This window comes from Atractosteus spatula (assembly GCF_055471065.1).
Source record: "Atractosteus spatula isolate fAtrSpa1 chromosome 10 unlocalized genomic scaffold, fAtrSpa1.hap1 SUPER_10_unloc_8, whole genome shotgun sequence".
Taxonomy (NCBI): Eukaryota; Metazoa; Chordata; class Actinopteri; order Semionotiformes; family Lepisosteidae; genus Atractosteus; species Atractosteus spatula.
The window spans coordinates 400142-424343 of NW_028296628.1; the positions used below are offsets into that span (position 1 = coordinate 400142).

General features: G+C 55.2%; 7 non-coding genes across 7 annotated transcripts; all 7 read left to right on the top strand.

The window, feature by feature from the left end:
• Positions 1-1396: 1396 nt before the first annotated feature.
• trnaf-gaa (transfer RNA phenylalanine (anticodon GAA)) lies at positions 1397-1469 on the top strand. Its single transcript has one exon. It is a non-coding gene; the product is annotated as a tRNA-Phe (tRNA).
• Positions 1470-6413: 4944 nt separating this feature from the next.
• Positions 6414-6486, top strand: trnav-cac (transfer RNA valine (anticodon CAC)). Its single transcript has one exon. It is a non-coding gene; the product is annotated as a tRNA-Val (tRNA).
• Positions 6487-8812: 2326 nt separating this feature from the next.
• On the top strand, positions 8813-8884 carry trnae-uuc (transfer RNA glutamic acid (anticodon UUC)). The gene has a single exon. It is a non-coding gene; the product is annotated as a tRNA-Glu (tRNA).
• Positions 8885-9337: 453 nt separating this feature from the next.
• trnav-cac (transfer RNA valine (anticodon CAC)) lies at positions 9338-9410 on the top strand. The gene has a single exon. It is a non-coding gene; the product is annotated as a tRNA-Val (tRNA).
• Positions 9411-12749: 3339 nt separating this feature from the next.
• Positions 12750-12822, top strand: trnav-cac (transfer RNA valine (anticodon CAC)). The gene has a single exon. It is a non-coding gene; the product is annotated as a tRNA-Val (tRNA).
• A 3339-nt stretch (positions 12823-16161) lies between these two features.
• On the top strand, positions 16162-16234 carry trnav-cac (transfer RNA valine (anticodon CAC)). Its single transcript has one exon. It is a non-coding gene; the product is annotated as a tRNA-Val (tRNA).
• A 2994-nt stretch (positions 16235-19228) lies between these two features.
• trnav-cac (transfer RNA valine (anticodon CAC)) lies at positions 19229-19301 on the top strand. The gene has a single exon. It is a non-coding gene; the product is annotated as a tRNA-Val (tRNA).
• The last annotated feature ends 4901 nt before the right edge of the window (positions 19302-24202 follow it).

The window sequence follows — 24202 nt, forward strand, 5'->3', positions numbered from 1 at the left end:
GAGAGATCATTTCAGCATTTCGCGTCTGAACAGAAAACACAAACGACCAACTCGGAATGACTTGCCTTTGACGCTTATCAAAGCGTTCTTTGTGCATCGAACAGACCCACTCACCTCTTAGTGTGGCGGGATCTGCACACTGCATGTCGCAGCGCTTCCTGCTTTCACTTCAATGTGCTTTCTGATGTCGAGTCGTGTGCCGTGCGGAGGCTCTGAAAGCGAGAGCAATGAAAAGGTGCACGACGCTGTGAAAGAAAACAGAGAAGTGAAAGGCAGTCCTTTCTCTAAGGAGGTAAAAGAAAAGCTTTCTACTCCCCGTCGGGGAATCGAACCCCGGTCTCACGCGTGACAGGCAAGGATACTCGCCACTATACTAACGAGGAAGACGTCACACCCTTCGATCCCCGGCATCGTGTCCCGACCCAGCGTGCTGGAAGGCGACGCGTGCTGTGATTCCTTTACGGAGCAGAAATGACAACCGAGGAGCCGAGAGATCATTTCAGCATTTCGCGTCTGAACGGAAAACACAAACGACCAACTCGGAATGACTTGCTTTTGACGCTTTTCAAAGCGTTCTTTGTGCACGACGACTGCGCCGCCTAGCAGATACAAATGGGTTGTACAACTCTGAACTAGCAAATGGAAGAGGGCTAAGCCCCCTCTCTTTTAGCCCAGGTTCGATCTGTCTCCCAGAATCACCAGGGCGCACGCACACACACACACCCGTGCCGTTGAAGTGCTCTGCTTCATTTCTAAGGGCAACTCAACATTCACTCCTACCCCGAGAACAGAAAAGACAGCGTCCGCAGCAACAACAGCTCAGGTCTCTGCACAGGAACTAAGCTGCCCCCATCTCCTCTGCTCTGCGGCTCCTGTGGAGTGGAGTCCTGCCTGGAGCCGTGTTTGCAGGCGGCGGCTCCCCGCGCTCTGTCTGTGCGTCGTGTCCAAGAGCTCCTGGGAGGAAGAGAGAGCCCTCCCACTCGGGGGCTTTTCCACGGTCTGTGTGAGGAGGGGCGGGTGTGTCCAGTAGCTTATCGAGCGGAAGCCTGGGGCGGCGGAGAGCTGTGATCGTGCAGACCTTGAGGTGTCACCTCTTTGTCTGCTTTCCCGTCCCCCCTCCGCCCAAGCTCTGCTCCAGAGTAGCCCGGCAACCCCTCACACCTGCACGTGTCACAACCTAAGGTGTGGTCATGAGACACCCATGGGGTGCTGTTCTGTTCTTGCTAATTGTTTCCTGCCCGTCGCAGGCAGGAGTCCATGCGAGGAAGATGCGCTGGACAGAGCTCAGAGGGCGCAGCTGGGTGGCTTTCCTTCTGAGTGACGTTCCTGCAACACTCTCCCGCTCCTCTTGGTGCGCTCATGCCGCTGGAGCAGGTGGCTGTGGGCTCTGTGCACTGCCGAAATAGCTCAGTTGGGAGAGCGTTAGACTGAAGATCTAAAGGTCCCTGGTTCGATCCCGGGTTTCGGCATTTTGTTTCATCGCGCCCTTTGTTCCTCTCTCCAGCGCCCCCTGCCTAAAGTGACGCTTCCCTTTCTCAGCCCGAAACGCAAGCGAGACACCAGCAGCGGTCCCTGCAGGTTTCCGTAGTGTAGCGGCTATCACGTTCGCCTAACACGCGAAAGGTCCCCGGTTCGAGACCGGGCGGAAACAGCCTCTTGTTGCACGCTCCTGTACTTCACAGAGGTCTTGAGCGACCGGTCATTTGTTCCCAATGTATTTCCGGTGCCTTCATGCACTCTTGTACCAAACGCACGTTCCTTCTGTACGCGGAGCCGATCATTTGCAATTGGGCTGTGCCGACAGACCAGGACGAGCTCTGTCGGCTCAAAAGCAGCGCAGGACCTGCAAGAACAACAGAAAGATTAGCATCCAGTGAGCCCAAGATCTCATCAAGAATCGGCTCCAGCAACAGGGCTGGGCGCATTGTTCCATTCTCCGACCACTCTCGGTGTAAACAAGTCCCTCCTGGTCTCTGCTTGAAATGCACTTTCCTGCGTTTGCTTTGGTGTAACTGGCTTCCCCTGCATGGGCGAATGTGAAGAAGATCCTTAGTAAGTCGTTGAAGAAAACCGAGAAGAGGTCGGAGTGGCCTCTGTCGTTCATCAACGATCCAGTCAGGCAGTACTCCTCTGTAAAGCGCCGTTCGTTCACATCGATTGGCTTTCTTTTGCCTTCATTCGCGCAAGTAGTAAAAGTAGACGCCCCTATTCTGCCGTGACCCGGATTCGAACCGGGGTTGTTGCGGCCACAACGCAAAGTACTGACCACTATACGATCACGGCGAGTTACCGATACACACATGGTAGGGCGGAAAAGGCTGTGCTCTCTTCGTGTGACCTAATTCGGAAAAGTCCTGACGTTGCATTTCAACTGAGCCCCAGTATACATCGACCCTTCGACACTCTGAGTGACAACTCTCTTGCGTGTTTTCTCATATTTATGTAGTTTGCTTGCATGATGCCCGGAACAGCGGGGTTGTGTGCTCCCATATGGTCTAGCGGTTAGGATTCCTGGTTTTCACCCAGGCGGCCCGGGTTTGACTCCCGGTATGGGAACGTGTCAGTTTTGCCTCCTGCTTTCCAAAAGATCAGCACCGTGTACGAAGGAGCCGCATTAAAACCACTCGAACGTGCAAAACGCGCGAGAAGAGGGGGCGCTTGTTTCCAACCGAAGACTTCTCGCGTGTGAGACGAGCTGATCATCGCTGCAGGAGGTGGGAGGGTTACTCTGGTAGACAGGGCTGACCTTCGGCAATAGGATTTATACTCTCCAAGATGATATTTGCACTTTCTGGAGAGGCGATTTTCTCCACTTCAGTAGCCCGATTTCGTCGATTGCGTGGAGAGGGCTGTAGAATGTGGCGCCGCTTTTCCTGCTCCGTCCATGACAGGCGTGCTGGTCTCTGGAGAGAGAGCACGGTCCATCAGCGCACTCCAATAAAGGCACTGGAAGCAGCTGAATCGCATTGGCGAAGCTCAGCACTGGGCCGCTGGGAAGGGTTTGCTACCGTTTCCGTAGTGTAGTGGTTATCACGTTTGCCTCCCACGCGAAAAGTCAATGGTTCGAAACTGGGCGGAAACAGACCGGCTTCTTTTGTCGCCACGCACAAAAGGGGATTGGGGATTCGCCTAGCGCTGTGATCGCACAGACCCACTCACCTCTTAGTGTGGCGGGATCTGCACAGTGCATGTCGCAGCGCATCCTGCTTTCACTCCAATGCGCGTCCTGATGTACCCCAGTCTCCCGCGTGACAGGTGGGGATAATCACCACTATACTAACGAGGAAGACATCACACCCTTCGACCCCCGGCATCGTGTCCCGACCCACCGTGCTGGAAGCCGACGCGTGCTGTGATTCCTTTACGGAGCAGAAATGACAACCGAGGAGCCGAGAGATCATTTCAGCATTTCGCGTCTGAACAGAAAACACAAACGACCAACTCGGAATGACTTGCCTTTGACGCTTATCAAAGCGTTCTTTGTGCATCGAACAGACCCACTCACCTCTTAGTGTGGCGGGATCTGCACACTGCATGTCGCAGCGCTTCCTGCTTTCACTTCAATGTGCTTTCTGATGTCGAGTCGTGTGCCGTGCGGAGGCTCTGAAAGCGAGAGCAATGAAAAGGTGCACGACGCTGTGAAAGAAAACAGAGAAGTGAAAGGCAGTCCTTTCTCTAAGGAGGTAAAAGAAAAGCTTTCTACTCCCCGTCGGGGAATCGAACCCCGGTCTCACGCGTGACAGGCAAGGATACTCGCCACTATACTAACGAGGAAGGCATCACACCCTTCGATCCCCGGCATCGTGTCCCGACCCAGCGTGCTGGAAGGCGACGCGTGCTGTGATTCCTTTACGGAGCAGAAATGACAACCGAGGAGCCGAGAGATCATTTCAGCATTTCGCGTCTGAACGGAAAACACAAACGACCAACTCGGAATGACTTGCTTTTGACGCTTTTCAAAGCGTTCTTTGTGCACGACGACTGCGCCGCCTAGCAGATACAAATGGGTTGTACAACTCTGAACTAGCAAATGGAAGAGGGCTAAGCCCCCTCTCTTTTAGCCCAGGTTCGATCTGTCTCCCAGAATCACCAGGGCGCACGCACACACACACACCCGTGCCGTTGAAGTGCTCTGCTTCATTTCTAAGGGCAACTCAACATTCACTCCTACCCCGAGAACAGAAAAGACAGCGTCCGCAGCAACAACAGCTCAGGTCTCTGCACAGGAACTAAGCTGCCCCCATCTCCTCTGCTCTGCGGCTCCTGTGGAGTGGAGTCCTGCCTGGAGCCGTGTTTGCAGGCGGCGGCTCCCCGCGCTCTGTCTGTGCGTCGTGTCCAAGAGCTCCTGGGAGGAAGAGAGAGCCCTCCCACTCGGGGGCTTTTCCACGGTCTGTGTGAGGAGGGGCGGGTGTGTCCAGTAGCTTATCGAGCGGAAGCCTGGGGCGGCGGAGAGCTGTGATCGTGCAGACCTTGAGGTGTCACCTCTTTGTCTGCTTTCCCGCCCCCCCTCCGCCCAAGCTCTGCTCCAGAGTAGCCCGGCAACCCCTCACACCTGCACGTGTCACAACCTAAGGTGTGGTCATGAGACACCCATGGGGTGCTGTTCTGTTCTTGCTAATTGTTTCCTGCCCGTCGCAGGCAGGAGTCCATGCGAGGAAGATGCGCTGGACAGAGCTCAGAGGGCGCAGCTGGGTGGCTTTCCTTCTGAGTGACGTTCCTGCAACACTCTCCCGCTCCTCTTGGTGCGCTCATGCCGCAACACAGGAAGGCTGGAGCAGGTGGCTGTGGGCTCTGTGCACTGCCGAAATAGGTCAGTTGGGAGAGCGTTAGACTGAAGATCTAAAGGTCCCTGGTTCGATCCCGGGTTTCAGCATTTTGTTTCATCGCGCCCTTTGTTCCTCTCTCCAGCGCCCCCTGCCTAAAGTGACGCTTCCCTTTCTCAGCCCGAAACGCAAGCGAGACACCAGCAGCAATCCCTGCAGGTTTCCGTAGTGTAGCGGCTATCACGTTCGCCTAACACGCGAAAGGTCCCCGGTTCGAGACCGGGCGGAAACAGCCTCTTGTTGCACGCTCCTGTACTTCACAGAGGTCTTGAGCGACCGGTCATTTGTTCCCAATGTATTTCCGGTGCCTTCATGCACTCTTGTACCAAACGCACGTTCCTTCTGTACGCGGAGCCGATCATTTGCAATTGGGCTGTGCCGACAGACCAGGACGAGCTCTGTCGGCTCAAAAGCAGCGCAGGACCTGCAAGAACAACAGAAAGATTAGCATCCAGTGAGCCCAAGATCTCATCAAGAATCGGCTCCAGCAACAGGGCTGGGCGCATTGTTCCATTCTCCGACCACTCTCGGTGTAAACAAGTCCCTCCTGGTCTCTGCTTGAAATGCACTTTCCTGCGTTTGCTTTGGTGTAACTGGCTTCCCCTGCATGGGCGAATGTGAAGAAGATCCTTAGTAAGTCGTTGAAGAAAACCGAGAAGAGGTCGGAGTGGCCTCTGTCGTTCATCAACGATCCAGTCAGGCAGTACTCCTCTGTAAAGCGCCGTTCGTTCACATCGATTGGCTTTTTTTTGCCTTCATTCGCGCAAGTAGTAAAAGCAGACGCCCCTATTCTGCCGTGACCCGGATTCGAACCGGGGTTGTTGCGGCCACAACGCAAAGTACTGACCACTATACGGTCACGGCGAGTTACCGATACACACATGGTAGGGCGGAAAAGGCTGTGCTCTCTTCGTGTGACCTAATTCGGAAAAGTCCTGACGTTGCATTTCAACTGAGCCCCAGTATACATCGACCGTTCGACACTCTGAGTGACAACTCTCTTGCGTGTTTTCTCATATTTATGTAGTTTGCTTGCATGATGCCCGGAACAGCGGGGTTGTGTGCTCCCATATGGTCTAGCGGTTAGGATTCCTGGTTTTCACCCAGGCAGCCCGGGTTTGACTCCCGGTATGGGAACGTGTCAGTTTTGCCTCCTGCTTTCCAAAAGATCAGCACCGTGTACGAAGGAGCCGCATTAAAACCACTCGAACGTGCAAAACGCGCGAGAAGAGGGGGCGCTTGTTTCCAACCGAAGACTTCTCGCGTGTGAGACGAGCTGATCATCGCTGCAGGAGGTGGGAGGGTTACTCTGGTAGACAGGGCTGACCTTCGGCAATAGGATTTATACTCTCCAAGATGATATTTGCACTTTCTGGAGAGGCGATTTTCTCCACTTCAGTAGCCCGATTTCGTCGATTGCGTGGAGAGGGCTGTAGAATGTGGCGCCGCCTTTCCTGCTCCGTCCATGACAGGCGTGCTGGTCTCTGGAGAGAGAGCACGGTCCATCAGCGCACTCCAATAAAGGCACTGGAAGCAGCTGAATCGCATTGGCGAAGCTCAGCGCTGGGCCGCTGGGCAGGGATTGCCACCGTTTCCGTAGTGTAGTGGTTATCACGTTCGCCTCACACGCGAAAGGTCCCCGGTTCGAAACCGGGCGGAAACAGACCGGCTTCCTTTGTCGGCACGCACAAAAGGGGATTGGGGATTCGCCTAGCGCAGTGATCGAACAGACCCACTCACCTCTTAGTGTGGCGGGATCTGCACAGTGCATGTCGCAGCGCATCCTGCTTTCACTTCAATGCGCGTCCTGATGTACCCCAGTCTCCCGCGTGACAGGTGCGGATAATCACCACTATACTAACGAGGAAGACATCGCTCTCTCCGACCCCCGGCATCGTGTCCCGACCCAGCGTGCTGGAAGCCGACGCCTGCTGTGATTCCTTTACGGAGCAGAAATGACAACCGAGGAGCCGAGAGATCATTTCAGCATTTCGCGTCTGAACAGAAAACACAAACGACCAACTCGGAATGATTTGCCTTTGATGCTTTCAAAGCGTTCTTTGTGCACGACGACTGCGCCGCCTAGCAGATACAGATGGGTTGTACAACTCTGAACTAGCAAATGGAAGAGGGCTAAGCCCCCTCTCTTTTAGCCCAGGTTCGATCTGTCTCCCAGAATCACCAGGGCGCACGCACACACACACACCCGTGCCGTTGAAGTGCTCTGCTTCATTTCTAAGGGCAACTCAACATTCACTCCTACCCCGAGAACAGAAAAGACAGCGTCCGCAGCAACAACAGCTCAGGTCTCTGCACAGGAGCTAAGCTGCCCCCATCTCCTCTGCTCTGCGGCTCCTGCGGAGTGGAGTCCTGCCTGGAGCCGTGTTTGCAGGCGGCGGCTCCCCGCGCTCTGTCTGTGCGTCCAAGAGCTCCTGGGAGGAAGAGAGAGCCCTCCCACTCGGGGGCTTTTCCACGGTCTGTGTGAGGAGGGGCGGGTGTGTCCAGTAGCTTATCGAGCGGAAGCCTGGGGCGGCGGAGAGCTGTGATCGTGCAGACCTTGAGGTGTCACCTCTTTGTCTGCTTTCCCGCCCCCCCTCCGCCCAAGCTCTGCTCCAGAGTAGCCCGGCAACCCCTCACACCTGCACGTGTCACAACCTAAGGTGTGGTCATGAGACACCCATGGGGTGCTGCTCTGTTCTTGCTAATTGTTTCCTGCCCGTCGCAGGCAGGAGTCCATGCGAGGAAGATGCGCTGGACAGAGCTCAGAGGGCACAGCTGGGTGGCTTTCCTTCTGAGTGACGTTCCTGCAACACTCTCCCGCTCCTCTTGGTGCGCTCATGCCGCAACACAGGAAGGCTGGAGCAGGTGGCTGTGGGCTCTGCGCACTGCCGAAATAGGTCAGTTGGGAGAGCGTTAGACTGAAGATCTAAAAGTCCCTGGTTTGATCCCGGGTTTCGGCATTTTGTTTCATCGCGCCCTTTGTTCCTCTCTCCAGCGCCCCCTGCCTAAAGTGACGCTTCCCTTTCTCAGCCCGAAACGCAAGCGAGACACCAGCAGCGGTCCCTGCAGGTTTCCGTAGTGTAGCGGCTATCACGTTCGCCTCACACGCGAAAGGTCCCCGGTTCGGGACCGGGCGGAAACAGCCTCTTTTTGCACGCTCCTGTACTTCACAGAGGTCTTGAGCGACCGGTCATTTGTTCCCAATGTATTTCCGGTGCCTTCATGCACTCTTGTACCAAACGCACGTTCCTTCTGTACGCGGAGCCGATCATTTGCAATTGGGCTGTGCCGACAGACCAGGACGAGCTCTGTCGGCTCAAAAGCAGCGCAGGACCTGCAACAACAACAGAAAGATTAGCATCCAGCGGGGGCCTCTTAGTGAGCCCAAGATCTCATCAAGAATCGGCTCCAGCAACAGGGCTGGGCGCATTGTTCCATTCTCCGACCACTCTCGGTGTAAACAAGTCCCTCCTGGTCTCTGCTTGAAATGCACTTTCCTGCGTTTGCTTTGGGGTAACTGGCTTCCCCTGCATGGGCGAATGTGAAGAAGATCCTTAGTAAGTCATTGAAGAAAACCGAGAAGAGGTCAGAGTGGCCTCTGTCGTTCATCAACGATCCAGTCAGGCAGTACTCCTCTGTAAAGCGCCGTTCGTTCACATCGATTGGCTTTTTTTTGCCTTCATTCGCGCAAGTAGTCAAAGCAGACGCCCCTATTCTGCCGTGACCCGGATTCGAACCGGGGTTGTTGCGGCCACAACGCAAAGTACTGACCACTATACGATCACGGCGAGTTACCGATACCCACGTGGCAGGCCGGAAAAGGCTGTGCTCTCTTCGTGTGACCTAATTCGGAAAAGTCCTGACGTTGCATTTCAACTGAGCCCCAGTATACATCGACCCTTCGACACTCTGAGTGACAACTCTCTTGCGCGTTTTCTCATATTTATGTAGTTTGCTTGCATGATGCCCGGAACAGCAGGGGTGTGTGCTCCCATATGGTCTAGCGGTTAGGATTCCTGGTTTTCACCCAGGCGGCCCGGGTTCGACTCCCGGTATGGGAACGTGTCAGTTTTGCCTCCTGCTTTCCAAAAGATCAGCACCGTGTACGAAGGAGCCGCATTAAAACCACTCGAACGTGCAAAACGCGCGAGAAGAGGGGGCGCTTGTTTCCAACCGAAGACTTCTCGCGTGTGAGACGAGCTGATCATCCCTGCAGGAGGTGGGAGGGTTACTCTGGTAGACAGGGCTGACCTTCGGCAATAGGATTTATACTCTCCAAGATGATATTTGCACTTTCTGGAGAGGCGATTTTCTCCACTTCAGTAGCCCGATTTCGTCGATTGCGTGGAGAGGGCTGTAGAATGTGGCGCCGCCTTTCCTGCTCCGTCCATGACAGGCGTGCTGGTCTCTGGAGAGAGAGCACGGTCCATCAGCGCACTCCAATAAAGGCACTGGAAGCAGCTGAATCGCATTGGCGAAGCTCAGCGCTGGGCCGCTGGGCAGGGATTGCCACCGTTTCCGTAGTGTAGTGGTTATCACGTTCGCCTCACACGCGAAAGGTCCCCGGTTCGAAACCGGGCGGAAACAGACCGGCTTCCTTTGTCGGCACGCACAAAAGGGGATTGGGGATTCGCCTAGCGCAGTGATCGAACAGACCCACTCACCTCTTAGTGTGGCGGGATCTGCACAGTGCATGTCGCAGCGCATCCTGCTTTCACTTCAATGCGCGTCCTGATGTACCCCAGTCTCCCGCGTGACAGGTGCGGATAATCACCACTATACTAACGAGGAAGACATCGCTCTCTCCGACCCCCGGCATCGTGTCCCGACCCACCGTGCTGGAAGCCGACGCCTGCTGTGATTCCTTTACGGAGCAGAAATGACAACCGAGGAGCCGAGAGATCATTTCAGCATTTCGCGTCTGAACAGAAAACACAAACGACCAACTCGGAATGATTTGCCTTTGATGCTTTCAAAGCGTTCTTTGTGCGTCGAACAGACCCACTCACCTCTTAGTGTGGCGGGATCTGCACAGTGCATGTCGCAGCGCTTCCTGCTTTCACTTCAATGTGCTTCCTGATGTCGAGTCGTGTGCCGTGCGGAGGCTCTGAAAGCGAGAGCAATGAAAAGGTGCACGGCGCTGTGAAAGAAAACAGAGAAGTGAAAGGCAGTCCTTTCTCTAAGGAGGTAAAAGAAAAGCTTTCTACTCCCCGTCAGGGAATCGAACCCTGGTCTCCCGCGTGACAGGCGGGGATACTTGCCACTATACTAACGAGGAAGACACCGCACTCTCCGATCCTCGGCATCGTGTCCCGACCCAGCGTGCTGGAAGGCGACGCGTGCTGTGATTCCTTTACGGAACAGAAATGACAACCGAGGAGCCGAGAGATCATGTCAGCATTTCGCGTCTGAACGGAAAACACAAACGACCAACTCGGAATGACTTGCTTTTGACGCTTTTCAAAGCGTTCTTTGTGCACGACGACTGCGCCGCCTAGCAGATACAGATGGGTTGTACAACTCTGAACTAGCAAATGGAAGAGGGCTAAGCCCCCTCTCTTTTAGCCCAGGTTCGATCTGTCTCCCAGAATCACCAGGGCGCACGCACACACACACACCCGTGCCGTTGAAGTGCTCTGCTTCATTTCTAAGGGCAACTCAACATTCACTCCTACCCCGAGAACAGAAAAGACAGCGTCCGCAGCAACAACAGCTCAGGTCTCTGCACAGGAGCTAAGCTGCCCCCATCTCCTCTGCTCTGCGGCTCCTGCGGAGTGGAGTCCTGCCTGGAGCCGTGTTTGCAGGCGGCGGCTCCCCGCGCTCTGTCTGTGCGTCCAAGAGCTCCTGGGAGGAAGAGAGAGCCCTCCCACTCGGGGGCTTTTCCACGGTCTGTGTGAGGAGGGGCGGGTGTGTCCAGTAGCTTATCGAGCGGAAGCCTGGGGCGGCGGAGAGCTGTGATCGTGCAGACCTTGAGGTGTCACCTCTTTGTCTGCTTTCCCGCCCCCCCTCCTCCCAAGCTCTGCTCCAGAGTAGCCCGGCAACCCCTCACACCTGCACGTGTCACAACCTAAGGTGTGGTCATGAGACACCCATGGGGTGCTGCTCTGTTCTTGCTAATTGTTTCCTGCCCCTCGCAGGCAGGAGTCCATGCGAGGAAGATGCGCTGGACAGAGCTCAGAGGGCACAGCTGGGTGGCTTTCCTTCTGAGTGACGTTCCTGCAACACTCTCCCGCTCCTCTTGGTGCGCTCATGCCGCAACACAGGAAGGCTGGAGCAGGTGGCTGTGGGCTCTGCGCACTGCCGAAATAGGTCAGTTGGGAGAGCGTTAGACTGAAGATCTAAAAGTCCCTGGTTTGATCCCGGGTTTCGGCATTTTGTTTCATCGCGCCCTTTGTTCCTCTCTCCAGCGCCCCCTGCCTAAAGTGACGCTTCCCTTTCTCAGCCCGAAACGCAAGCGAGACACCAGCAGCGGTCCTTGCAGGTTTCCGTAGTGTAGCGGCTATCTCGTTCGCCTCACACGCGAAAGGTCCCCGGTTCGAGACCGGGTGGAAATAGCCTCTTTTTGCACGCTCCTGTACTTCACAGAGGTCTTGAGCGACCGGTCATTTGTTCCCAATGTATTTCCGGTGCCTTCATGCACTCTTGTACCAAACGCACGTTCCTTCTGTACGCGGAGCCGATCATTTGCAATTGGGCTGTGCCGACAGACCAGGACGAGCTCTGTCGGCTCAAAAGCAGCGCAGGACCTGCAACAACAACAGAAAGATTAGCATCCAGCGGGGGCCTCTTAGTGAGCCCAAGATCTCATCAAGAATCGGCTCCAGCAACAGGGCTGGGCGCATTGTTCCATTCTCCGACCACTCTCGGTGTAAACAAGTCCCTCCTGGTCTCTGCTTGAAATGCACTTTCCTGCGTTTGCTTTGGTGTAACTGGCTTCCCCTGCATGGGCGAATGTGAAGAAGATCCTTAGTAAGTCATTGAAGAAAACCGAGAAGAGGTCAGAGTGGCCTCTGTCGTTCATCAACGATCCAGTCAGGCAGTACTCCTCTGTAAAGCGCCGTTCGTTCACATCGATTGGCTTTTTTTTGCCTTCATTCGCGCAAGTAGTCAAAGCAGACGCCCCTATTCTGCCGTGACCCGGATTCGAACCGGGGTTGTTGCGGCCACAACGCAAAGTACTGACCACTATACGATCACGGCGAGTTACCGATACCCACGTGGCAGGGCGGAAAAGGCTGTGCTCTCTTCGTGTGATCTAATTCGGAAAAGTCCTGACGTTGCATTTCAACTGAGCCCCAGTATACATCGACCCTTCGACACTCTGAGTGACAACTCTCTTGCGCGTTTTCTCATATTTATGTAGTTTGCTTGCATGATGCCCGGAACAGCAGGGGTGTGTGCTCCCATATGGTCTAGCGGTTAGGATTTCTGGTTTTCACCCGGGCGGCCTGGGATCGACTCCCGGTATGGGAACCTGTCAGTTTTGCCTCCTGCTTTCCAAAAGATCAGCACCGTGTACGAAGGAGCCGCATTAAAACCACTCGAACGTGCAAATCGCGCGAGAAGAGGGGGCGCTTGTTTCCAACCGAAGACTTCTCGCGTGTGAGACGAGCTGATCATCCCTGCAGGAGGTGGGAGGGTTACTCTGGTAGACAGGGCTGACCTTCGGCAATAGGATTTATACTCTCCAAGATGATATTTGCACTTTCTGGAGAGGCGATTTTCTCCACTTCAGTAGCCCGATTTCGTCGATTGCGTGGAGAGGGCTGTAGAATGTGGCGCCGCCTTTCCTGCTCCGTCCATGACAGGCGTGCTGGTCTCTGGAGAGAGAGCACGGTCCATCAGCGCACTCCAATAAAGGCACTGGAAGCAGCTGAATCGCATTGGCGAAGCTCAGCGCTGGGCCGCTGGGCAGGGATTGCCACCGTTTCCGTAGTGTAGTGGTTATCACGTTCGCCTCACACGCGAAAGGTCCCCGGTTCGAAACCGGGCGGAAACAGACCGGCTTCCTTTGTCGGCACGCACAAAAGGGGATTGGGGATTCGCCTAGCGCAGTGATCGAACAGACCCACTCACCTCTTAGTGTGGCGGGATCTGCACAGTGCATGTCGCAGCGCATCCTGCTTTCACTTCAATGCGCGTCCTGATGTACCCCAGTCTCCCGCGTGACAGGTGCGGATAATCACCACTATACTAACGAGGAAGACATCGCTCTCTCCGACCCCCGGCATCGTGTCCCGACCCACCGTGCTGGAAGCCGACGCCTGCTGTGATTCCTTTACGGAGCAGAAATGACAACCGAGGAGCCGAGAGATCATTTCAGCATTTCGCGTCTGAACAGAAAACACAAACGACCAACTCGGAATGATTTGCCTTTGATGCTTTCAAAGCGTTCTTTGTGCATCGAACAGACCCACTCACCTCTTAGTGTGGCGGGATCTGCACAGTGCATGTCGCAGCGCTTCCTGCTTTCACTTCAATGTGCTTCCTGATGTCGAGTCGTGTGCCGTGCGGAGGCTCTGAAAGCGAGAGCAATGAAAAGGTGCACGGCGCTGTGAAAGAAAACAGAGAAGTGAAAGGCAGTCCTTTCTCTAAGGAGGTAAAAGAAAAGCTTTCTACTCCCCGTCAGGGAATCGAACCCTGGTCTCCCGCGTGACAGGCGGGGATACTTGCCACTATACTAACGAGGAAGACACCGCACTCTCCGATCCTCGGCATCGTGTCCCGACCCAGCGTGCTGGAAGGCGACGCGTGCTGTGATTCCTTTACGGAACAGAAATGACAACCGAGGAGCCGAGAGATCATGTCAGCATTTCGCGTCTGAACGGAAAACACAAACGACCAACTCGGAATGACTTGCTTTTGACGCTTTTCAAAGCGTTCTTTGTGCACGACGACTGCGCCGCCTAGCAGATACAGATGGGTTGTACAACTCTGAACTAGCAAATGGAAGAGGGCTAAGCCCCCTCTCTTTTAGCCCAGGTTCGATCTGTCTCCCAGAATCACCAGGGCGCACGCACACACACACACCCGTGCCGTTGAAGTGCTCTGCTTCATTTCTAAGGGCAACTCAACATTCACTCCTACCCCGAGAACAGAAAAGACAGCGTCCGCAGCAACAACAGCTCAGGTCTCTGCACAGGAGCTAAGCTGCCCCCATCTCCTCTGCTCTGCGGCTCCTGCGGAGTGGAGTCCTGCCTGGAGCCGTGTTTGCAGGCGGCGGCTCCCCGCGCTCTGTCTGTGCGTCCAAGAGCTCCTGGGAGGAAGAGAGAGCCCTCCCACTCGGGGGCTTTTCCACGGTCTGTGTGAGGAGGGGCGGGTGTGTCCAGTAGCTTATCGAGCGGAAGCCTGGGGCGGCGGAGAGCTGTGATCGTGCAGACCTTGAGGTGTCACCTCTTTGTCTGCTTTCCCGCCCCCCCTCCGCCCAAGCTCTGCTCCAGAGTAGCCCGGCAACCCCTCACACCTGCACGTGTCACAACCTAAGGTGTGGTCATGAGACACCCATGGGGTGCTGCTCTGTTCTTGCTAATTGTTTCCTGCCCCTCGCAGGCAGGAGTCCATGCGAGGAAGATGCGCTGGACAGAGCTCAGAGGGCACAGCTGGGTGGCTTTCCTTCTGAGTGACGTTCCTGCAACACTCTCCCGCTCCTCTTGGTGCGCTCATGCCGCAACACAGGAAGGCTGGAGCAGGTGGCTGTGGGCTCTGCGCACTGCCGAAATAGGTCAGTTGGGAGAGCGTTAGACTGAAGATCTAAAAGTCCCTGGTTTGATCCCGGGTTTCGGCATTTTGTTTCATCGCGCCCTTTGTTCCTCTCTCCAGCGCCCCCTGCCTAAAGTGACGCTTCCCTTTCTCAGCCCGAAACGCAAGCGAGACACCAGCAGCGGTCCTTGCAGGTTTCCGTAGTGTAGCGGCTATCTCGTTCGCCTCACACGCGAAAGGTCCCCGGTTCGAGACCGGGTGGAAACAGCCTCTTTTTGCACGCTCCTGTACTTCACAGAGGTCTTGAGCGACCGGTCATTTGTTCCCAATGTATTTCCGGTGCCTTCATGCACTCTTGTACCAAACGCACGTTCCTTCTGTACGCGGAGCCGATCATTTGCAATTGGGCTGTGCCGACAGACCAGGACGAGCTCTGTCGGCTCAAAAGCAGCGCAGGACCTGCAACAACAACAGAAAGATTAGCATCCAGCGGGGGCCTCTTAGTGAGCCCAAGATCTCATCAAGAATCGGCTCCAGCAACAGGGCTGGGCGCATTGTTCCATTCTCCGACCACTCTCGGTGTAAACAAGTCCCTCCTGGTCTCTGCTTGAAATGCACTTTCCTGCGTTTGCTTTGGTGTAACTGGCTTCCCCTGCATGGGCGAATGTGAAGAAGATCCTTAGTAAGTCATTGAAGAAAACCGAGAAGAGGTCAGAGTGGCCTCTGTCGTTCATCAACGATCCAGTCAGGCAGTACTCCTCTGTAAAGCGCCGTTCGTTCACATCGATTGGCTTTTTTTTGCCTTCATTCGCGCAAGTAGTCAAAGCAGACGCCCCTATTCTGCCGTGACCCGGATTCGAACCGGGGTTGTTGCGGCCACAACGCAAAGTACTGACCACTATACGATCACGGCGAGTTACCGATACCCACGTGGCAGGGCGGAAAAGGCTGTGCTCTCTTCGTGTGATCTAATTCGGAAAAGTCCTGACGTTGCATTTCAACTGAGCCCCAGTATACATCGACCCTTCGACACTCTGAGTGACAACTCTCTTGCGCGTTTTCTCATATTTATGTAGTTTGCTTGCATGATGCCCGGAACAGCAGGGGTGTGTGCTCCCATATGGTCTAGCGGTTAGGATTTCTGGTTTTCACCCGGGCGGCCTGGGATCGACTCCCGGTATGGGAACCTGTCAGTTTTGCCTCCTGCTTTCCAAAAGATCAGCACCGTGTACGAAGGAGCCGCATTAAAACCACTCGAACGTGCAAATCGCGCGAGAAGAGGGGGCGCTTGTTTCCAACCGAAGACTTCTCGCGTGTGAGACGAGCTGATCATCCCTGCAGGAGGTGGGAGGGTTACTCTGGTAGACAGGGCTGACCTTCGGCAATAGGATTTATACTCTCCAAGATGATATTTGCACTTTCTGGAGAGGCGATTTTCTCCACTTCAGTAGCCCGATTTCGTCGATTGCGTGGAGAGGGCTGTAGAATGTGGCGCCGCCTTTCCTGCTCCGTCCATGACAGGCGTGCTGGTCTCTGGAGAGAGAGCACGGTCCATCAGCGCACTCCAATAAAGGCACTGGAAGCAGCTGAATCGCATTGGCGAAGCTCAGCGCTGGGCCGCTGGGCAGGGATTGCCACCGTTTCCGTAGTGTAGTGGTTATCACGTTCGCCTCACACGCGAAAGGTCCCCGGTTCGAAACCGGGCGGAAACAGACCGGCTTCCTTTGTCGGCACGCACAAAAGGGGATTGGGGATTCGCCTAGCGCAGTGATCGAACAGACCCACTCACCTCTTAGTGTGGCGGGATCTGCACAGTGCATGTCGCAGCGCTTCCTGCTTTCACTTCAATGTGCTTCCTGATGTCGAGTCGTGTGCCGTGCGGAGGCTCTGAAAGCGAGAGCAATGAAAAGGTGCACGGCGCTGTGAAAGAAAACAGAGAAGTGAAAGGCAGTCCTTTCTCTAAGGAGGTAAAAGAAAAGCTTTCTACTCCCCGTCAGGGAATCGAACCCTGGTCTCCCGCGTGACAGGCGGGGATACTTGCCACTATACTAACGAGGAAGACACCGCACTCTCCGATCCTCGGCATCGTGTCCCGACCCAGCGTGCTGGAAGGCGACGCGTGCTGTGATTCCTTTACGGAACAGAAATGACAACCGAGGAGCCGAGAGATCATGTCAGCATTTCGCGTCTGAACGGAAAACACAAACGACCAACTCGGAATGACTTGCTTTTGACGCTTTTCAAAGCGTTCTTTGTGCACGACGACTGCGCCGCCTAGCAGATACAGATGGGTTGTACAACTCTGAACTAGCAAATGGAAGAGGGCTAAGCCCCCTCTCTTTTAGCCCAGGTTCGATCTGTCTCCCAGAATCACCAGGGCGCACGCACACACACACACCCGTGCCGTTGAAGTGCTCTGCTTCATTTCTAAGGGCAACTCAACATTCACTCCTACCCCGAGAACAGAAAAGACAGCGTCCGCAGCAACAACAGCTCAGGTCTCTGCACAGGAGCTAAGCTGCCCCCATCTCCTCTGCTCTGCGGCTCCTGCGGAGTGGAGTCCTGCCTGGAGCCGTGTTTGCAGGCGGCGGCTCCCCGCGCTCTGTCTGTGCGTCCAAGAGCTCCTGGGAGGAAGAGAGAGCCCTCCCACTCGGGGGCTTTTCCACGGTCTGTGTGAGGAGGGGCGGGTGTGTCCAGTAGCTTATCGAGCGGAAGCCTGGGGCGGCGGAGAGCTGTGATCGTGCAGACCTTGAGGTGTCACCTCTTTGTCTGCTTTCCCGCCCCCCCTCCTCCCAAGCTCTGCTCCAGAGTAGCCCGGCAACCCCTCACACCTGCACGTGTCACAACCTAAGGTGTGGTCATGAGACACCCATGGGGTGCTGCTCTGTTCTTGCTAATTGTTTCCTGCCCCTCGCAGGCAGGAGTCCATGCGAGGAAGATGCGCTGGACAGAGCTCAGAGGGCACAGCTGGGTGGCTTTCCTTCTGAGTGACGTTCCTGCAACACTCTCCCGCTCCTCTTGGTGCGCTCATGCCGCAACACAGGAAGGCTGGAGCAGGTGGCTGTGGGCTCTGCGCACTGCCGAAATAGGTCAGTTGGGAGAGCGTTAGACTGAAGATCTAAAAGTCCCTGGTTTGATCCCGGGTTTCGGCATTTTGTTTCATCGCGCCCTTTGTTCCTCTCTCCAGCGCCCCCTGCCTAAAGTGACGCTTCCCTTTCTCAGCCCGAAACGCAAGCGAGACACCAGCAGCGGTCCTTGCAGGTTTCCGTAGTGTAGCGGCTATCTCGTTCGCCTCACACGCGAAAGGTCCCCGGGTCGAGACCGGGTGGAAACAGCCTCTTTTTGCACGCTCCTGTACTTCACAGAGGTCTTGAGCGACCGGTCATTTGTTCCCAATGTATTTCCGGTGCCTTCATGCACTCTTGTACCAAACGCACGTTCCTTCTGTACGCGGAGCCGATCATTTGCAATTGGGCTGTGCCGACAGACCAGGACGAGCTCTGTCGGCTCAAAAGCAGCGCAGGACCTGCAACAACAACAGAAAGATTAGCATCCAGCGGGGGCCTCTTAGTGAGCCCAAGATCTCATCAAGAATCGGCTCCAGCAACAGGGCTGGGCGCATTGTTCCATTCTCCGACCACTCTCGGTGTAAACAAGTCCCTCCTGGTCTCTGCTTGAAATGCACTTTCCTGCGTTTGCTTTGGTGTAACTGGCTTCCCCTGCATGGGCGAATGTGAAGAAGATCCTTAGTAAGTCATTGAAGAAAACCGAGAAGAGGTCAGAGTGGCCTCTGTCGTTCATCAACGATCCAGTCAGGCAGTACTCCTCTGTAAAGCGCCGTTCGTTCACATCGATGGGCTTTTTTTTGCCTTCATTCGCGCAAGTAGTCAAAGCAGACGCCCCTATTCTGCCGTGACCCGGATTCGAACCGGGGTTGTTGCGGCCACAACGCAAAGTACTGACCACTATACGATCACGGCGAGTTACCGATACCCACGTGGCAGGGCGGAAAAGGCTGTGCTCTCTTCGTGTGATCTAATTCGGAAAAGTCCTGACGTTGCATTTCAACTGAGCCCCAGTATACATCGACCCTTCGACACTCTGAGTGACAACTCTCTTGCGCGTTTTCTCATATTTATGTAGTTTGCTTGCATGATGCCCGGAACAGCAGGGGTGTGTGCTCCCATATGGTCTAGCGGTTAGGATTTCTGGTTTTCACCCGGGCGGCCTGGGATCGACTCCCGGTATGGGAACCTGTCAGTTTTGCCTCCTGCTTTCCAAAAGATCAGCACCGTGTACGAAGGAGCCGCATTAAAACCACTCGAACGTGCAAATCGCGCGAGAAGAGGGGGCGCTTGTTTCCAACCGAAGACTTCTCGCGTGTGAGACGAGCTGATCATCCCTGCAGGAGGTGGGAGGGTTACTCTGGTAGACAGGGCTGACCTTCGGCAATAGGATTTATACTCTCCAAGATGATATTTGCACTTTCTGGAGAGGCGATTTTCTCCACTTCAGTAGCCCGATTTCGTCGATTGCGTGGAGAGGGCTGTAGAATGTGGCGCCGCCTTTCCTGCTCCGTCCATGACAGGCGTGCTGGTCTCTGGAGAGAGAGCACGGTCCATCAGCGCACTCCAATAAAGGCACTGGAAGCAGCTGAATCGCATTGGCGAAGCTCAGCGCTGGGCCGCTGGGCAGGGATTGCCACCGTTTCCGTAGTGTAGTGGTTATCACGTTCGCCTCACACGCGAAAGGTCCCCGGTTCGAAACCGGGCGGAAACAGACCGGCTTCCTTTGTCGGCACGCACAAAAGGGGATTGGGGATTCGCCTAGCGCAGTGATCGAACAGACCCACTCACCTCTTAGTGTGGCGGGATCTGCACAGTGCATGTCGCAGCGCATCCTGCTTTCACTTCAATGCGCGTCCTGATGTACCCCAGTCTCCCGCGTGACAGGTGCGGATAATCACCACTATACTAACGAGGAAGACATCGCTCTCTCCGACCCCCGGCATCGTGTCCCGACCCACCGTGCTGGAAGCCGACGCCTGCTGTGATTCCTTTACGGAGCAGAAATGACAACCGAGGAGCCGAGAGATCATTTCAGCATTTCGCGTCTGAACAGAAAACACAAACGACCAACTCGGAATGATTTGCCTTTGATGCTTTCAAAGCGTTCTTTGTGCATCGAACAGACCCACTCACCTCTTAGTGTGGCGGGATCTGCACAGTGCATGTCGCAGCGCTTCCTGCTTTCACTTCAATGTGCTTCCTGATGTCGAGTCGTGTGCCGTGCGGAGGCTCTGAAAGCGAGAGCAATGAAAAGGTGCACGGCGCTGTGAAAGAAAACAGAGAAGTGAAAGGCAGTCCTTTCTCTAAGGAGGTAAAAGAAAAGCTTTCTACTCCCCGTCAGGGAATCGAACCCTGGTCTCCCGCGTGACAGGCGGGGATACTTGCCACTATACTAACGAGGAAGACACCGCACTCTCCGATCCTCGGCATCGTGTCCCGACCCAGCGTGCTGGAAGGCGACGCGTGCTGTGATTCCTTTACGGAACAGAAATGACAACCGAGGAGCCGAGAGATCATGTCAGCATTTCGCGTCTGAACGGAAAACACAAACGACCAACTCGGAATGACTTGCTTTTGACGCTTTTCAAAGCGTTCTTTGTGCACGACGACTGCGCCGCCTAGCAGATACAGATGGGTTGTACAACTCTGAACTAGCAAATGGAAGAGGGCTAAGCCCCCTCTCTTTTAGCCCAGGTTCGATCTGTCTCCCAGAATCACCAGGGCGCACGCACACACACCCGTGCCGTTGAAGTGCTCTGCTTCATTTCTAAGGGCAACTCAACATTCACTCCTACCCCGAGAACAGAAAAGACAGTGTCCGCAGCAACAACAGCTCAGGTCTCTGCACAGGAGCTAAGCTGCCCCCATCTCCTCTGCTCTGCGGCTCCTGCGGAGTGGAGTCCTGCCTGGAGCCGTGTTTGCAGGCGGCGGCTCCCCGCGCTCTGTCTGTGCGTCCAAGAGCTCCTGGGAGGAAGAGAGAGCCCTCCCACTCGGGGGCTTTTCCACGGTCTGTGTGAGGAGGGGCGGGTGTGTCCAGTAGCTTATCGAGCGGAAGCCTGGGGCGGCGGAGAGCTGTGATCGTGCAGACCTTGAGGTGTCACCTCTTTGTCTGCTTTCCCGCCCCCCCTCCGCCCAAGCTCTGCTCCAGAGTAGCCCGGCAACCCCTCACACCTGCACGTGTCACAACCTAAGGTGTGGTCATGAGACACCCATGGGGTGCTGCTCTGTTCTTGCTAATTGTTTCCTGCCCGTCGCAGGCAGGAGTCCATGCGAGGAAGATGCTCTGGACAGAGCTCAGAGGGCACAGCTGGGTGGCTTTCCTTCTGAGTGACGTTCCTGCAACACTCTCCCGCTCCTCTTGGTGCGCTCATGCCGCAACACAGGAAGGCTGGAGCAGGTGGCTGTGGGCTCTGCGCACTGCCGAAATAGGTCAGTTGGGAGAGCGTTAGACTGAAGATCTAAAAGTCCCTGGTTTGATCCCGGGTTTCGGTATTTTGTTTCATCGCGCCCTTTGTTCCTCTCTCCAGCGCCCCCTGCCTAAAGTGACGCTTCCCTTTCTCAGCCCGAAACGCAAGCGAGACACCAGCAGCGGTCCCTGCAGGTTTCCGTAGTGTAGCGGCTATCACGTTCGCCTCACACGCGAAAGGTCCCCGGTTCGAGACCGGGCGGAAACAGCCTCTTTTTGCACGCTCCTGTACTTCACAGAGGTCTTGAGCGACCGGTCATTTGTTCCCAATGTATTTCCGGTGCCTTCATGCACTCTTGTACCAAACGCACGTTCCTTCTGTACGCGGAGCCGATCATTTGCAATTGGGCTGTGCCGACAGACCAGGACGAGCTCTGTCGGCTCAAAAGCAGCGCAGGACCTGCAAGAACAACAGAAAGATTAGCATCCAGTGAGCCCAAGATCTCATCAAGAATCGGCTCCAGCAACAGGGCTGGGCGCATTGTTCCATTCTCCGACCACTCTCGGTGTAAACAAGTCCCTCCTGGTCTCTGCTTGAAATGCACTTTCCTGCGTTTGCTTTGGTGTAACTGGCTTCCCCTGCATGGGCGAATGTGAAGAAGATCCTTAGTAAGTCGTTGAAGAAAACCGAGAAGAGGTCGGAGTGGCCTCTGTCGTTCATCAACGATCCAGTCAGGCAGTACTCCTCTGTAAAGCGCCGTTCGTTCACATCCATTGGCTTTTTTTTGCCTTCATTCGCGCAAGTAGTAAAAGCAGACGCCCCTATTCTGCCGTGACCCGGATTCGAACCGGGGTTGTTGCGGCCACAACGCAAAGTACTGACCACTATACGATCACGGCGAGTTACCGATACACACATGGTAGGGCGGAAAAGGCTGTGCTCTCTTCGTGTGACCTAATTCGGAAAAGTCCTGACGTTGCATTTCAACTGAGCCCCAGTATACATCGACCCTTCGACACTCTGAGTGACAACTCTCTTGCGTGTTTTCTCATATTTATGTAGTTTGCTTGCATGATGCCCGGAACAGCGGGGTTGTGTGCTCCCATATGGTCTAGCGGTTAGGATTCCTGGTTTTCACCCAGGCGGCCCGGGTTTGACTCCCGGTATGGGAACGTGTCAGTTTTGCCTCCTGCTTTCCAAAAGATCAGCACCGTGTACGAAGGAGCCGCATTAAAACCACTCGAACGTGCAAAACGCGCGAGAAGAGGGGGCGCTTGTTTCCAACCGAAGACTTCTCGCGTGTGAGACGAGCTGATCATCGCTGCAGGAGGTGGGAGGGTTACTCTGGTAGACAGGGCTGACCTTCGGCAATAGGATTTATACTCTCCAAGATGATATTTGCACTTTCTGGAGAGGCGATTTTCTCCACTTCAGTAGCCCGATTTCGTCGATTGCGTGGAGAGGGCTGTAGAATGTGGCGCCGCTTTTCCTGCTCCGTCCATGACAGGCGTGCTGGTCTCTGGAGAGAGAGCACGGTCCATCAGTGCACTCCAATAAAGGCACTGGAAGCAGCTGAATCGCATTGGCGAAGCTCAGCACTGGGCCGCTGGGAAGGGTTTGCTACCGTTTCCGTAGTGTAGTGGTTATCACGTTTGCCTCACACGCGAAAAGTCCCTGGTTCGAAACTGGGCGGAAACAGACCGGCTTCTTTTGTCGCCACGCACAAAAGGGGATTGGGGATTCGCCTAGCGCTGTGATCGCACAGACCCACTCACCTCTAAGTGTGGCGGGATCTGCACAGTGCATGTCGCAGCGCATCCTGCTTTCACTCCAATGCGCGTCCTGATGTACCCCAGTCTCCCGCGTGACAGGTGGGGATAATCACCACTATACTAACGAGGAAGACATCGCTCTCTCCGACCCCCGGCATCGTGTCCCGACCCACCGTGCTGGAAGCCGACGCGTGCTGTGATTTCTTTACGGAGCAGAAATGACAACCGAGGAGCCGAGAGATCATTTCAGCATTTCGCGTCTGAACAGAAAACACAAACGACCAACTCGGAATGACTTGCCTTTGACGCTTATCAAAGCGTTCTTTGTGCATCGAACAGACCCACTCACCTCTTAGTGTGGCTGGATCTGCACAGTGCATGTCGCAGCGCTTCCTGCTTTCACTTCAATGTGCTTTCTGATGTCGAGTCGTGTGCCGTGCGGAGGCTCTGAAAGCGACAGCAATGAAAAGGTGCACGACGCTGTGAAAGAAAACAGAGAAGTGAAAGGCAGTCCTTTCTCTAAGGAGGTAAAAGAAAAGCTTTCTACTCCCCGTCGGGGAATCGAACCCCGGTCTCCCGCGTGACAGGCGGGGATACTTGCCACTATACTAACGAGGAAGACATCACACCCTTCGATCCCCGGCATCGTGTCCCGACCCAGCGTGCTGGAAGGCGACGCGTGCTGTGATTTCTTTACGGAGCAGAAATGACAACCGAGGAGCCGAGAGATCATTTCAGCATTTCGCGTCTGAACGGAAAACACAAACGACCTACTCGGAATGACTTGCTTTTGACGCTTTTCAAAGCGTTCTTTGTGCACGACGACTGCGCCGCCTAGCAGATACAAATGGGTTGTACAACTCTGAACTAGCAAATGGAAGAGGGCTAAGCCCCCTCTCTTTTAGCCCAGGTTCGATCTGTCTCCCAGAATCACCAGGGCGCACGCACACACACACACCCGTGCCGTTGAAGTGCTCTGCTTCATTTCTAAGGGCAACTCAACATTCACTCCTACCCCGAGAACAGAAAAGACAGCGTCCGCAGCAACAACAGCTCAGGTCTCTGCACAGGAACTAAGCTGCCCCCATCTCCTCTGCTCTGCGGCTCCTGCGGAGTGGAGTCCTGCCTGGAGCCATGTTTGCAGGCGGCGGCTCCCCGCGCTCTGTCTGTGCGTCGTGTCCAAGAGCTCCTGGGAGGAAGAGAGAGCCCTCCCACTCGGGGGCTTTTCCACGGTCTGTGTGAGGAGGGGCGGGTGTGTCCAGTAGCTTATCGAGCGGAAGCCTGGGGCGGCGGAGAGCTGTGATCGTGCAGACCTTGAGGTGTCACCTCTTTGTCTGCTTTCCCGCCCCCCCTCCGCCCAAGCTCTGCTCCAGAGTAGCCCGGCAACCCCTCACACCTGCACGTGTCACAACCTAAGGTGTGGTCATGAGACA